Here is a 12,728-nt window from a genome sequence, read left to right as displayed (position 1 = left end):
CTCCCCCACCTAGGACTACCAGGAGTCTGGGGCCTGCTGAGGAATGCGAGGAATGAGGCCAGGCCTGGCACGGCCATCTCTGGGCCCCCTCCCCCTTTGTAAACTTCCAAGAGCCTATGGCGGGTCCAGCCAGCCATCTTCCCTGAGGAGGCTTTGGCCATCACCCTCTCTCACTTCCTGCGCTCACCTCTCTCCTCAGAGCTCCACTGCAGAAGCCCTTGTCTCCTCGGGGTCACCAACCACAGGGCCCAGCCTGGGCAGCCCCTCAGGGCACTCAGCAATGTGAGTAAAAAGAGCGAGTGGGCAGCTGTAACCGCAGTAGGCTAGGGTTGCAACAGATCCCTGCAGGAGAGCACCTGCGAAGGCTGGGGCAGGGAGCTGACCTTCAAGCCGGGACCCACAGACTGAGTCAGAGAGACTACTGCGCACTATGCAGAGAGTAGCTGGAGGGGCCCTTGCCCTGCCCCGAACCTCAGGGTACCTGCTATCTTCCCTCTTATGTCTCTCACAGGGATGACCCTCTGCTGACCCTGTGGAGGGCGCCAGGGTATCTCCAGATCCTGCCATGCCTATGGACTGGCTCCTTCCTGCCACGAGGCAGGGAGACCCCAGCAGAGAAGCTTCCCCACATCCCTGAGCCTAGTCCCTGATAATTAAACCGTAAGCTGATTAGTCAAGGAAAACCTTTAATTAGCCCTTGAAATCGTTCAGGAAAATTACAGCCTCCTCTCTGGGCACCCTGCCTGCCCACCCTCTGCAGGGGCCCAGGGCAGTGCCAGGGAAGACACAGGGAATGGGGGGGGCATTGCTCACCCTGCCGGAAGCCTTGAGGGAGTGGAGGGAAGAGACGCCCTGCTGTATCACCAAGTACCCTAGTTATACAACAGGAGGCAGGCAGGGCCTCAGCTGGAGGAGGAACCCCCTTTTCTGTGAGAATCTGCGTTCAGAGACTGGGAGACTCAGTGTGAGGGCTTGCACAGGCATTACGTGTGTGCGTACCCCAAAAGGCCGCTTAAGATCACCAAAGGCCAAGATGGCCAAGAAATGCCTTGAAGAAGAACAAGAGGGAGGGCCTGCTCTCACCAGTATGGAGACTACAAACTAAAGAAATTAGAATGGTGTGGTATGAAGCAGGACAAACAGAGCGAGAGAAACAGAGGCAGCACCCAGACACAAACCTGCTTATGTACAGATGTAATTTATGGTAAAGACAGGGGTGTAACGCATGTGCATAGATGACTGGAGAGCTGGTGGAAAACGTGCAACTTGCCTACCTCATATACAGACGCACACGTTAAAAGCAATAAAGGGTGCTCGCTTCGGCAGCACATATACTAAAATTGGAACGATACAGAGAAGATTAGCATGGCCCCTGCGCAAGGATAATACGCAAATTCATGAAGGGTTCCATATTTTTTTTTACTATCTCTTATGTTTTCTCTTCAACAAAATCAGAGAACAAGATGGCAAATCAGGTTCTTGCTCAGAAGTGGGGGGTGGGGGAGGGAGGCGGCCCAAACAATATATACACATGTGAGTAAATGTAAAAACAATAAAATTTTTAAAAATTTTAAAAGATTACAATAAAGGCACCTGCACAACCTTAAAAAAAAAAAGAAAAGCAAAAGCAATAAAGGCTGAACACAAGAAGCACAACTATAAACTATAAACACTGAGGGACAAATTTGATGCCCTTTAGAGTTAAGCACTTCTGTTCATCAAAAGACTTAAATTTGAAGAGTGAAAAGACCACTGGTGGAACCAGGGTACCACCTCAAAAGGGAGATTCTCATCCAGAATCTGGATTTTAACTCAAAGAAATAAGAAGTCAAAATAAAAGGGCAACAGCCAACAGGAAGACAGGTAAGTAAGGACTGACCTTCTGAGGAGTTTCTAAAGGAAAAGGAGAAGCTGCTCTACCTGACTGCCACCAGGAAAAGGCCACCCCTCGGTTGAGGAGACATCAGGGTTCTGCTCAGCACCAGGCACCCCAATGCGACCAGGATGCCCAACTGATGCCAGGCTCGCCTCCTCACCCGGGAAATGGGGCAGATGGATGTGGTTGTCCCTGGGATTTCAGCAAGGATGGGGCCACAGGCTGTGCAGGGCACAGGGCTGGCACGCGTACATCCTTGACTATTTCCCTATTAATGAGCCTAAGGGGGACCCTGCCTCCAGATTACAGGCCATCCCAGGCCCAAGGTCACATGAGGCCTTCTCTTGCCTCAGGCAGCAGAGAAGCTAGGAGACAGGTTCCAAGTGGACAGCAACTGGGTCTGTGTATCCCCCACCATGGCTCTCTGGAGATCACAACAGGCCAGCAGGCATTTGTTGGGGAAAAAAAATAAACAGTCCGTTTCTATTTATACGACAGGTACCAGGAGGAACAGATGTAGAGCAACGCACCCGAGAGCCTGGCTCTAGACAGGAAGACACCGAGGCACTGGAGCCTGGGTGGCTGCCAAGATTCCAACATGGACCAACTGAGGCCTGACCCCCCCCCCCCAGTCTTCCTTCAATCCTCAAAGGCCCCTTCCACCCTCCCCAGGAGACCTCCTTATGCATGGGCGGCTGCCTGGGCCTCAGGTGCCCATCCCTCCTCCTTTAGCGAGGCCAGTTTGTCCTTCAGTGACATTTCTTGGTCAGAAAAGCCTGCCTATGCTCCTGCCCATGGTGGGCACCCCCTACCGGCAACAGACATTGGCAATGACCTTCAGCCACTACAGCCATCTGTCCAGCAGTGTTACTGAGGGAGTTCTGCACACCAAGCTATGGGAACACAGCACAGAACCCAGGGAGGACCCTGTTCTTCCACCCCAGTCCCTACCGCTAGGGGGCACACAACAAACCAACAGACCACAACTTAACCTAAGTAACCAAGATGAGTGCTGGAGAGAAAGGCAGGCCAGTGGGAGGGTGGGGGGAGGGGAGGGGTTGCCACCATAGACCTGTAAGCATCAGCAGAGAACTGCTTGAATGGAGGGATCAGGCAGACTGAGCAGGAACAAAGGCCTTGAGGCAGGACCAGCCTGGACTGTTCAGGAGCCCTGCCTGAGAGGAGAGGGGAGAGGAGGCAGGTGAGGTGAGGTAAGGGCAGGCAGGCAGCTGGGGCCAGGTCTCCTGTGGCAGGGATGGAGCCACAGGCAGGGATGTGGGTCATCTATTAACCCAACCCACTCCCCGCAGAGTCAGCATGTGGTGTAGACGGTGTGTTCTCGGAGCCTCCCTCTGGCAGCAGGGAGGAGGGAATGAAGAGGCTATGTGATGGTCCAGGAGGAAGATGAAGGCAGCCTGAACGAAGGGATAAGGACAAAGGGTACCAGGCACCACTGGGATGTGGAGAAGAGGGAAGGACGAGGGCAGGTTTGGGGCTCAAGTGAAAGGATGGAGAAGAGCCCACTGTGGACACAGGGGTCCAGGGATGACAGCTTAGGATACAGCAGTCTGGTCTCTGTTACCTGTCCTCATGTTGTTCTTTGGTTAAGGCCTGCATCCTCTGCTGGTCTGAACTCAGCGTTGCCTGACGTTTGGGTGCCCCCAGGTCCTGGGCCCAGCACAGGCTTATCATTCTGTCAGTACAGAGAGCTGGACAGTTCAGAAACATGGACCGAGAAGACCCCAGAGGGACTGGTCCTCAACACTAACCAAGCGTGACTTTTGCAGGGGAAAAGAATAAAACTGGTCCAAGGTCTACCTAAAAGTCTAATAGTACCAGATGTTGGCAAGCAGTGGAGTAGCGACACAAACTCACCCACTACTACAGGGTGTACGCGGCATGACACCTTGGGAAGGGGTGCAGTGGGTCCCCTGGCAGAGATGACCCCCTGCCCTGGCTGACCGCCCCAACAACATGCTCCTGGATGTGCTCCCTGGAGAAATGCGTGCACACCAAGGGACATAGGAGACGCCTGCAAGAGGACATATACACCACATGAGGGGACCGAGAAACAGAAGTGACACAGCGACAAGGATGAAGGAAGTACAGCACATGTGATCACAGGGACAGATCTCACAGACCCGAGGAGGGAAGCAAAAAGACACAGGCAAGAACAAGTTACTGACCAGGCGTGGGTGGCTCATGCCTGTAATTTTAACTACATGGGAGGCTGAGATTGAGAGGATCAAGGTTCAAGGCCAGCCCAGACAAAAAGTTCGAGAGATCCTATCTCCAAGATAACCAGAGCAAAAAATGGACTGGAGGTGTGGTTCAAACAGAGCGCCTGCTTTGCAAGCGTGAAGCCCTGACTTCAAACCCCAGTCCCACAAAAAAATTTAAAAAACACATTACTGAAAGATACCATTTATTTAAGTCTGAAAGCAGTCTGGGTCATTCCGTAGTTCAAGGAAGAACACCTGGTGGCAAAACTATCAGGTAAAAAAGGACACCATGGCCACCAAGGTCAGAGAGTGGCCACTGCGGTCGTGAGTGGGGGGGCTCCAGGTGCTGTTCTCTGCACTCTCAGGTAAGTTAAGGGGTTTACCCACCTTATAGCACCCCCCCACCAAGGGTAGCAGGGAAGGGGGGTCTCTCAGAGGAGGGGCAAGGACTGCCTGCAAGGGTCCCTCCCCTGGGGGTGAGTGTAGAGGATAGCAGCCTTCGAGTGCTGCCTTCTCCCCACACCCAGCGTGAGTGCTGACTGGGAGCGGGCAGGCAAGGAGGCCCTGGCATCTCTCCTGGCCAGGATGGCAGGCCGCTTGCTTTCTGTGGTGTGGGAGAGGCGAAACCAGACTGGGGACGGAAGCTGGAAAGAGTACAATGCTGCTTTATCAGGAGTTTCTAGGGCTGGCCCAAGGCGGGAGCAGAGAGACACAGAGGAAGGGAGGGAGGAATGGAGGCTCTCTATGGGAGGACCTTGCCCAAGCCCCACCTGCCCAGGTGTCCCCCAAAGAGCTGCTGCAGCCTGTCTGGACTGAGGACATACTAGCAGGGGTGCGGGACGGAAGCAGACCCTTCTTAGCATGGGAGGGGCCACAGCCAGCAGGAGCCAGACCTCCTGGGTCCAAATCCCAGCCCTGCTGTGCTGACCCTGTGACCCTGGGAAGTCTCCCGGATCTCAATTTCCTGCCCTATAAACAGGAGATAATAGTGACACCCATGGGAGCGGCCAACAACCGTCCACATGGAGCACCTAGAAGAGCATCTGTAAGTTACTTGCAGCCACAATGAGCCAATACCACATCGGTCCTTTCCGCTGTATTCCGAACACACGTTTATGGATTGTGTCCCTGAAGCCACCTTAGGAGGAGGTACCATTATCTATTATTATTACTGTTATCAATTTTTTGAGACAGGGTCTCTCTGGTACCCAGGCTGACCTTGAACTCAAGACCCTTCTGCCTCAACCTCCTGAGTGCCGGGATTTCAGGCATGCGCACCTTGCCCAACAAGGAAGCACCATTAATATTCCCATTTTACAGATGAGGATGCCAGGGCAGACAGGCACAGTGACTTGCTTGGGGTCATACAACAGTGAGTAAGTGACAACACTGCCTCCAAAATCCATGTCCCTTCCCCACTATGTGGAGCAGGTTAAGAGCTCCAGAATAAGCCAGGCATTGGTGGCTCATGCCTGGAATCCTAGCTACTCAATAGGCAGAGATCAGGGGGATCATGGTTCAAAGCCAGCACAGGCAAATAGCTTGGGAGATCCTATCTCGAAAAAAACAATCACAAAAAATGGCTGGTGGAGTGGCTCAGGTGTAGGCCTTGAGTTCAAGCCCCAGTACTGCAAAAAAAAAAAAAAAAAAAAAAAACTCCAGAGTAGAGCCAGTAAGCCAGGGTTTCAGTCCCAGATCTGTCACTTGCTTGTGGGGTTGTGGCCTATGACTCAGTTTTCCCTTCTTAGGGAAAGGAAAATCATTAGGTATAGACAGTGCCCAGGTGGGGACACTCAGATGGCCTTCAACAACACAAAGACCCACTTTCCTCACAGTAACCTACTCAGAGTAACAATGAGGGCCATTTGTCATTCTTCTCACTGGCAAAGGACCAAGTGTTGGAGGGCACCCTTCCCCAGGAGTGTAACTGGCAGGGCTGCAGGAGCATAGCTCAGGCCCTCAGCCCACTTCTAGAAGGCAGTCACAGCCATGCTCATACTTGATCAGTGTGACCCTGTTTGCAGCAGGCAAAGACTGGCACAGCCTGCACAGAAGGGGGTCATCAAACATACACAGGCCATAGCACACTTGAAGATGCACTGTGTCCTGGCCCCAAACTTCAGAATAAAAATGCAAAATGCTGGGCTGGTGGAGTGGCTCAAGAGATAGAGCGCCTGCCCAGCAAGCCCAAGGCCCAGAGTTCAAACCCCAGAGCTGCAAAAAGATAAATTTTTTTAAAATGCAAAATGCAAAGGGCAGGATGGCTGTGAAGGTAACCTGCTACTGTTTGAGTGCAAACAGCAGTGGAGCATGCACATGCAGGAGCAAATGTGGCAGGAAAGAAGGAAGAGAAACTGAGAGCAATGCCCTGCCTCTGGGAAGGGGAGGGCAGCCAGGGACAGGCTGCCCCTTCCCTGTGGATCCTTTTGTGCCTTGCGCAGTTTTCCAGAAATTATTTAGGGGACAAGGCAATCTGCACACATGCAGCAGAAATGTGCCTCCTTAAAATGCAAACGCAGGAAGAGAAATGAGGTCAGTAACACCTGGTCCTCAGGGTGTCTGAGCAGAGCTGGGCAGTGAGCGAGAAGAGAATGCTCACAGAGCGCACGGGCCTGAGCCCAGCCAGGAGCACTAGCAGCACACAGGACAGGGAGCCAGGAGACACACTGCCAAAGCCATTCCGTTCAATGCTTGCCAAGAGCTCACCCAGGCTTACCGTGTGCCAGGCAGGCCCTGGGTCACGCAGATTACATGCACCATCCTCTGCACTGGAGTTGGAAACCCTCTCTCTGCATTCCCCAGGGCTTCCCAACTGGTGGGGTGAGCAGCTGAGTGATAAGTGTGGCTCCACCCCTCACCCCGCAGGGGGAAGTTCCCAAGGTCACTGGGGAAGAGCAGGGCAGAACAAGAGGGCCCCAGGACAGGCAGCAGTGAGCAGTGGCCTCAGTTGCATCCGCAAAGACTGGCTCCCCTGGGACCTGGGGGAGTTCCCCTTCTGACCTTCCTTGGCTTACCAAATCTTCCTGAGAAGAGAGCCAGGGCCAAGACGATGTCTGGCAGACAATAAGCCCTGGCCCTGGATGAACGGCTGGGGCGTGAAGGGTCCCATTTCCCTGGCTGTGACTTGGAAGGGGATGGCTTCCTGCTGGAAGCATCTGTACTGCCTGTCTGTCCTGCTCCGGAGGTAGGAGACACAGCTGCTTGGGACACCCCTGACCGATGGATGGTGTCTGGCCAGGAAGTCTAGCTCGCCAGGATCCACAGGCTAGGGAGCTGTCCAGTGCGGTACAGAGCAGCACATAGGAAGGGCAGGGGGCTGGAGCCCCAGGGAGGGACAAACTCAGGGCCCAGAGACAACCCGTGTCTAATGGGCCCTCAGGGAATTCTATCTAAAGAAGAGCCTGAGTAAGAAGCAAGAGGACAGGAAAGGCCCCAGCCTGTCAAAGCCACTTCCAAATCACTGGAGGGTAACCACGATGAAAGTGACTCTAGAGTCATAAGCTTGAGTTCAAATCCTGCCTCTGCCACCTGATGCTGGGCAACCTCTCTGGGCCTCCATTGTTTCACCTCTACAGTGGGGACCATAACAGTACTTGCTGCCCAGGCAACCGTGAAGATCACAGGAGTTAACACAGGTACTCACAGTTCAGCCAGCACACAGGCCCCTCCATCACCATCACCTGCATCCTACCTTTCACAGCAGCCTCCACACACCCTCCCTTTGGCCAGCCCCCGTATCTGCCCTTCCCACAGTGGTCTGGCGATCTTATAAAAGTGAAACCAGATGACTTCCCGTTACGCAGACAGAAACCCACCTTGGTCCACCAGCCCTGTTTCCTCTGCCCCATCCTTCCCGCTTCCCACCCAATGCCATTCCCAGCTCAGCCAGACCGGCCACTCTGCCGGTCTCTAAAACATCACAAGCTCACGGGGATCCCCTACCTGTTTTCTTTGTCCAGCTCTTTTCCAGACCTGACACTCCTGCTCATCTATCTGATGTCACTTCAGCCTTGGTTGACTTCCCAGGCTGGCTCAGAGGCCTCCTCTCTCTGGCCCTTTCCCCTCCACCAGTGCCTCCAGTGCCACCTCCTTCACAGCCCTGCCCTCTCTGGGTTATCACTGTCAAGAGAACAGCAGGTCCACCAGGGGCTGTGTTGGTCAGCACTGGGACAATGACCACACAGGAATGTAACAATGTAACGAGCCTGAGCCCAGCGTCTCCCACATCTACTTCCTTCCAGAGGAGTCTCGGGTCAGTCAGTCCCTCTCCCAAGTATCTACCCTGGGAGCTGCCCCCAAGGAGAGCCCTGGCTGGTGTTCTGCATGCCCTGGAGGATAAAGGTCAAGGCCATCCCTGGCCTGCCTCCTCTAAGGGTAGAACTTGGTGATGTCAGGCCCCACTAAGGCAGCTATGTGAACACGAAACATCTCCTTGGCTATCCCCAACTGGCCCATCGTCTCACAGCCAGGGCCACAAATGTGCCCACAGCAGGTCAGGGTGCAAGGGACCCTTCACGTGTGGCTGGGAAGCTCAGGGAAGGGCCCCAGTTGCCCACTGCAAGGATGATGCCAAGACAGACTCTGGCCATGGTCCACAGGAAACTCATTCTAGAATGTTCATCACAGCACAACGTCAACCCCATAGGAACCACCTAAATGGCCACCAAAAAGGCAAATGGCTAACTCCCGTGTGACACCATCGCAAAAAAGAAATCGTCAGCAGCAGGGAAGATGATGACCTGTCCCAGGCCCCACACGTCCCCACGTTCCTACAGAGTAACAGCCAAGCCCTCGTGTGAAGCAAAACACCAATTGCAGGAGGTGACCACCGTGACACCGCCTCTATGCACTGGGACACACACCACTCAGCCGCAGCTGGCCATGAGAGTCTGGGGCTCCTGAGGCACCGAGGCCATGGCAGCCCAGCCCAGGGTGTCCAGACGCCCACCACCTGCCGCTCACACTCCTCTCGGGTGACTCCAACGTGGAGCCAGGTGGGGACTCTGGTCTACACTCTGTGAGTGCCTTCCCAGGTGGTAAAAGTTGGAGAGCCAGGCTGCCACCAAACAGTGATTCCACCAGAAAGAAGGTAGGGGAGAGGGAGACCCCCCCCCCCAGGTGTTAACTGTATTTATTGCCTCTTCTATCATTCTGAAAGCTCTTTTTTCACTAGTATAAAATGTATACTAAGGAACAAAACTGGCAAATAAGAAATTGCTGCCAGAGGTCCCAGGCGGCAGTGACCAGTGAGAGACCTGATCTGAGTCTTCAGTGGCAGAGCCCATTCACTCATTATCTGTCCAAGCTGGGAGGCCTCCCAGGCTACCTGACCCTGCCAGGCCCAGGGGAGGGTGGGGTGGTTGCAAGAAAAGGTGAGAGGCATGGGGTGGCAGCAGCAGGGTGACTGATGTTCACACAGCATGCAAGCGCCTAGTGTATGTCTGAGTGCCTACTGTATACCTAGCCTCCAGCCCTACACTGTGCACTCTGGCATGTCTCAGGGCAGCGTGTCACCAGGCCCCCACAAACAGCAACTAGTCCCTTCCTCCCTGCTGCGCCTCTGGGGGCTCCCACTTACCCAGCGCCACTATGACACAGTCAAGGGACTTTCCAGAGACAGCCAGGGTGTGGGCACTCTCCAGCCCCCCATCAGCATTTGCACAGATGTGGACGGTGTCAGTAGCTGGGGGACCTGGATCAGGTCTACTCCAAGGGACCAGAGGAGGCCCTTGGGGGTAGGGGCTCTGTGGGTCTTGTCCCCTGCTGCAGTTCCAGCTCCCAGAACAATGCCCAACAGCCACCCACCACCAACAGAGCACTCTGCAGCTGGGCAGCACTTCAGGAGGCCCAAAAACCAAGGGAGGGACAACATGCAGGGCTGGGAAGCCCAGGTGGGAGAGAGAGCGCCTGAGGGCAGGGAGAGCTAGGGTGGTCCAGATTGGCTGAGAGGGGAGGAGGGGCGTGGTGAGGAAGGATTCCTGGCAGAGGGGATCCAGAAGGTCAGAACCCAGGAGAGAGGCGTGAACCTAAAGTGCAGCTTCGGAGCCATGCTGAGAGCTTCAGGTAGCAGCCACTGAGGACCACAGGGGGAGCAGGGAGTTTTAAGAACAGAGAACACCCAACTTTGCACAGGGTACCACCCATGAGACTCACTGGCCTCCAGGCCACCCACCAACACCAACTCCCACAAACCATGGGAACCTCCCTTCCCAGATCACACCCTTCCAGGGAGGTCAAACAGACACTCCGTTCCTGGCTGGGGAGTGGCCCAGTCTTGCTGAGCTGGCTGCCTGTTTCCAGGAACTTCCAGCCCTCCTGGGAAATGGACAATCTTGGTAGCTAGGCACAGGATCTCTGGAATTATCTAGACCCAGTTCCGAGTCTGCCTGTGCCCAGAGCAGCAGGTTTCTGGGTCTTGCTGATTCTGTCTGGAAAGTGGGTTTAGCTGTAGTCCTCACGCAAGATCGAGAGACACAGTGCGAGCCCTCATTAAACATTAACCAGCATTTAGATTCTTGCATAAGCACAGAGGACTGTGGGATCCAATGGGAATCCCTGTCTTTTGCACTTCATTAGCTAACCTTGGGCAAATCACTTAGCGTTTTAAAAATAGGTTAAGACCCCTTAGACCTGCAGCGACAGCTAAAAAACTATATATTATACATATATAATTATTATATATATTATATATTATATAACTATATTATATATATTATTATATTATATATTATTATATACATATATATGAGTCGAGGCGCAGAAAAGAGGGTCTGGTACAAGGTTGTGCTTTATGCGCGTCTGCTACTGACGGCATTTGCGGGAGGGGGGCTCCCCTTTACCCACCACCAGGAAGCACTGCTGATCTCTTTTGGATGCCCTGGGTGCTCCCCCACCCAAGCAATGTGTTCCACTTGAATTTGAGCATTTGATCTCCTGGTATATCTCTCCCACTGTCAGATTTTTGACCTTTGTACCCTCTAGCCACGCCCAGTTTTTGAACCCCTAAAATACCTCCCCAAACCTAAAAATCATTTATCTGTTCTGTTGTTGCTGGCCTTTAAATCTCCGACCCGCTAACCCCGTGGTTGTGACCTCTGACCCTTACAGGTGCACCCCCTCGATAAAAGTACTAACGTTGACAACCCCCCTTTTTTGAAAATCGTTTCGATTCCCACGAAGGCGCCCCCAACTCAAATTTCAAACTTTGCACTCCCCGTCGGCACGCCCCCTCGGCTAGTTTGACCTCTGCCCTCCCTACGCCTCTTCCCCCTCAGTTTTGACCCTCGACTCTTCCAACGCGACCCTTCCCTCCACGAATGAACTTTGACCCCAGCGGCCCCGCCCCCTTTCGCGTGAACAAGCTCCTACCGCCAGCACCCAGCCCACCCCAAACCTCGGAGCAGACCACCTAGCTTACCGGCTCGGCGCCGCAGTAGCTCGCGGCCTAGCTACTTGGCGCGGAACTTCGCGACCTCGCGCCGCCTTCAGCTTTCTCGCACCGCCTTCCCCGCGGCCACTGCCGCCGCCATGTTGAATCCTCAACGAACATCCGGGGCTTCCCCCCCTCCCGCCGCCCACCAGTCCCCATAGCAACGCCGCTGGCCGAGCAGGGGTGGGGCCTGCGCAGAGGCGGAGCTAGGCACCGGCCTTGGCCGCTCCAGCTTCCGATTGGTGCAGATTGTCCAATCGGAGACCTTCGGGCAGAAACTGCCGAGCAGAGATTGGAAAATTTGGAAAAGGTGCGGGAAGGCCGACTCCCTCCTACTCGGGTTCTTAAAGGGGAAGTGGCGATTTTCTTGGCACACAGAGTCCCATCTTCTCCCAAAAGGAGTTAAGAGGTGGAAGCCAGTTCGCTTACGGTATAGTCTGGATTAGTTGGGTGTTTTCGAGATAGGGTCTCCCGAACTTATTTGTCCGGGGCTGGCTTCGAACCTCCACCTTCCTGATCTCTGCCTCCCAAGTAGCTGTGATTACAGTCGTGAGCCACCAGCACGCGGCGTGTTGTATGTTTGAGAAAACAAGATTATACATAGCACCAGTAGCTTTCCCTGTCATGAAATATTCTCCAAGAAGGTTATTTTTAAGGACCGCACAAGAAGCCAGCCTATCAGTGAACTCTAAGTTGTTTAACCACTCCCAGCATCTACACTGTGATAAGTATTTTGCTATTATAAATCATTTTTCTCAGAAAAAAAAAAAAAACAGGCGGGTAAATATTTGTTCATATCTCTAATTATTTCCTTTGAATAGATTATCATAAATGGAACTGTGAGTCAAAGGAAATATAACTCTGTATAGATGTAAAACTGCACATGTATATTATAAAATATATGATTAACTTAGGGCTTCGTACTTGCAAAGCAGGTGCTCTACCACTTGAGCCACACCTCCAGTTCCTTTTGCTCTGGTTATTTTGGAGATGGAGTGTCCTGAACTGTTTGCCTGGACTAACTTCAAACCTCGATCCTCCCAATCTCAAGCCTCCCAAGTAGCTTGAATTACAGGACTGAGCCACTGATTCCTGGCCACACATATATTTTATACTTTTTTTTTTCAGTGCTGGTGTTGGAACTCGAGGCTTTGTGCATACTAGACAAGCACTCTAGCACTGAACTACACATCCAGCCCAT

General features: G+C 53.4%; 1 protein-coding gene and 1 non-coding gene across 4 annotated transcripts in view; one reads left to right on the top strand and one right to left on the bottom strand.

The window, feature by feature from the left end:
- Positions 1 to 11,651, bottom strand: part of Pak4 (p21 (RAC1) activated kinase 4) — a 40,469-nt gene extending 28,818 nt beyond the window's left edge. For 2 of the 3 annotated variants that reach the window (XM_074058398.1, XM_074058401.1), the window contains exon 1: positions 11,516 to 11,651. The gene's annotated coding sequence lies outside the window, so the exon portion shown is untranslated. Of the gene's footprint in view, positions 1 to 6,814; positions 6,904 to 11,515 lie in introns of those variants that run through there. The other variant, XM_074058400.1, reaches the window with a different exon arrangement.
- On the top strand, positions 1,311 to 1,417 carry LOC141418258 (U6 spliceosomal RNA). The gene has a single exon (XR_012442942.1). It is a non-coding gene; the product is annotated as a U6 spliceosomal RNA (small nuclear RNA).
- Positions 11,652 to 12,728: the final 1,077 nt, after the last annotated feature.

This window comes from Castor canadensis, chromosome 16, assembly GCF_047511655.1.
Source record: "Castor canadensis chromosome 16, mCasCan1.hap1v2, whole genome shotgun sequence".
Lineage (NCBI taxonomy): Eukaryota > Metazoa > Chordata > Mammalia > Rodentia > Castoridae > Castor > Castor canadensis.
This window is presented reverse-complemented; position numbering and strand designations above follow the sequence as displayed.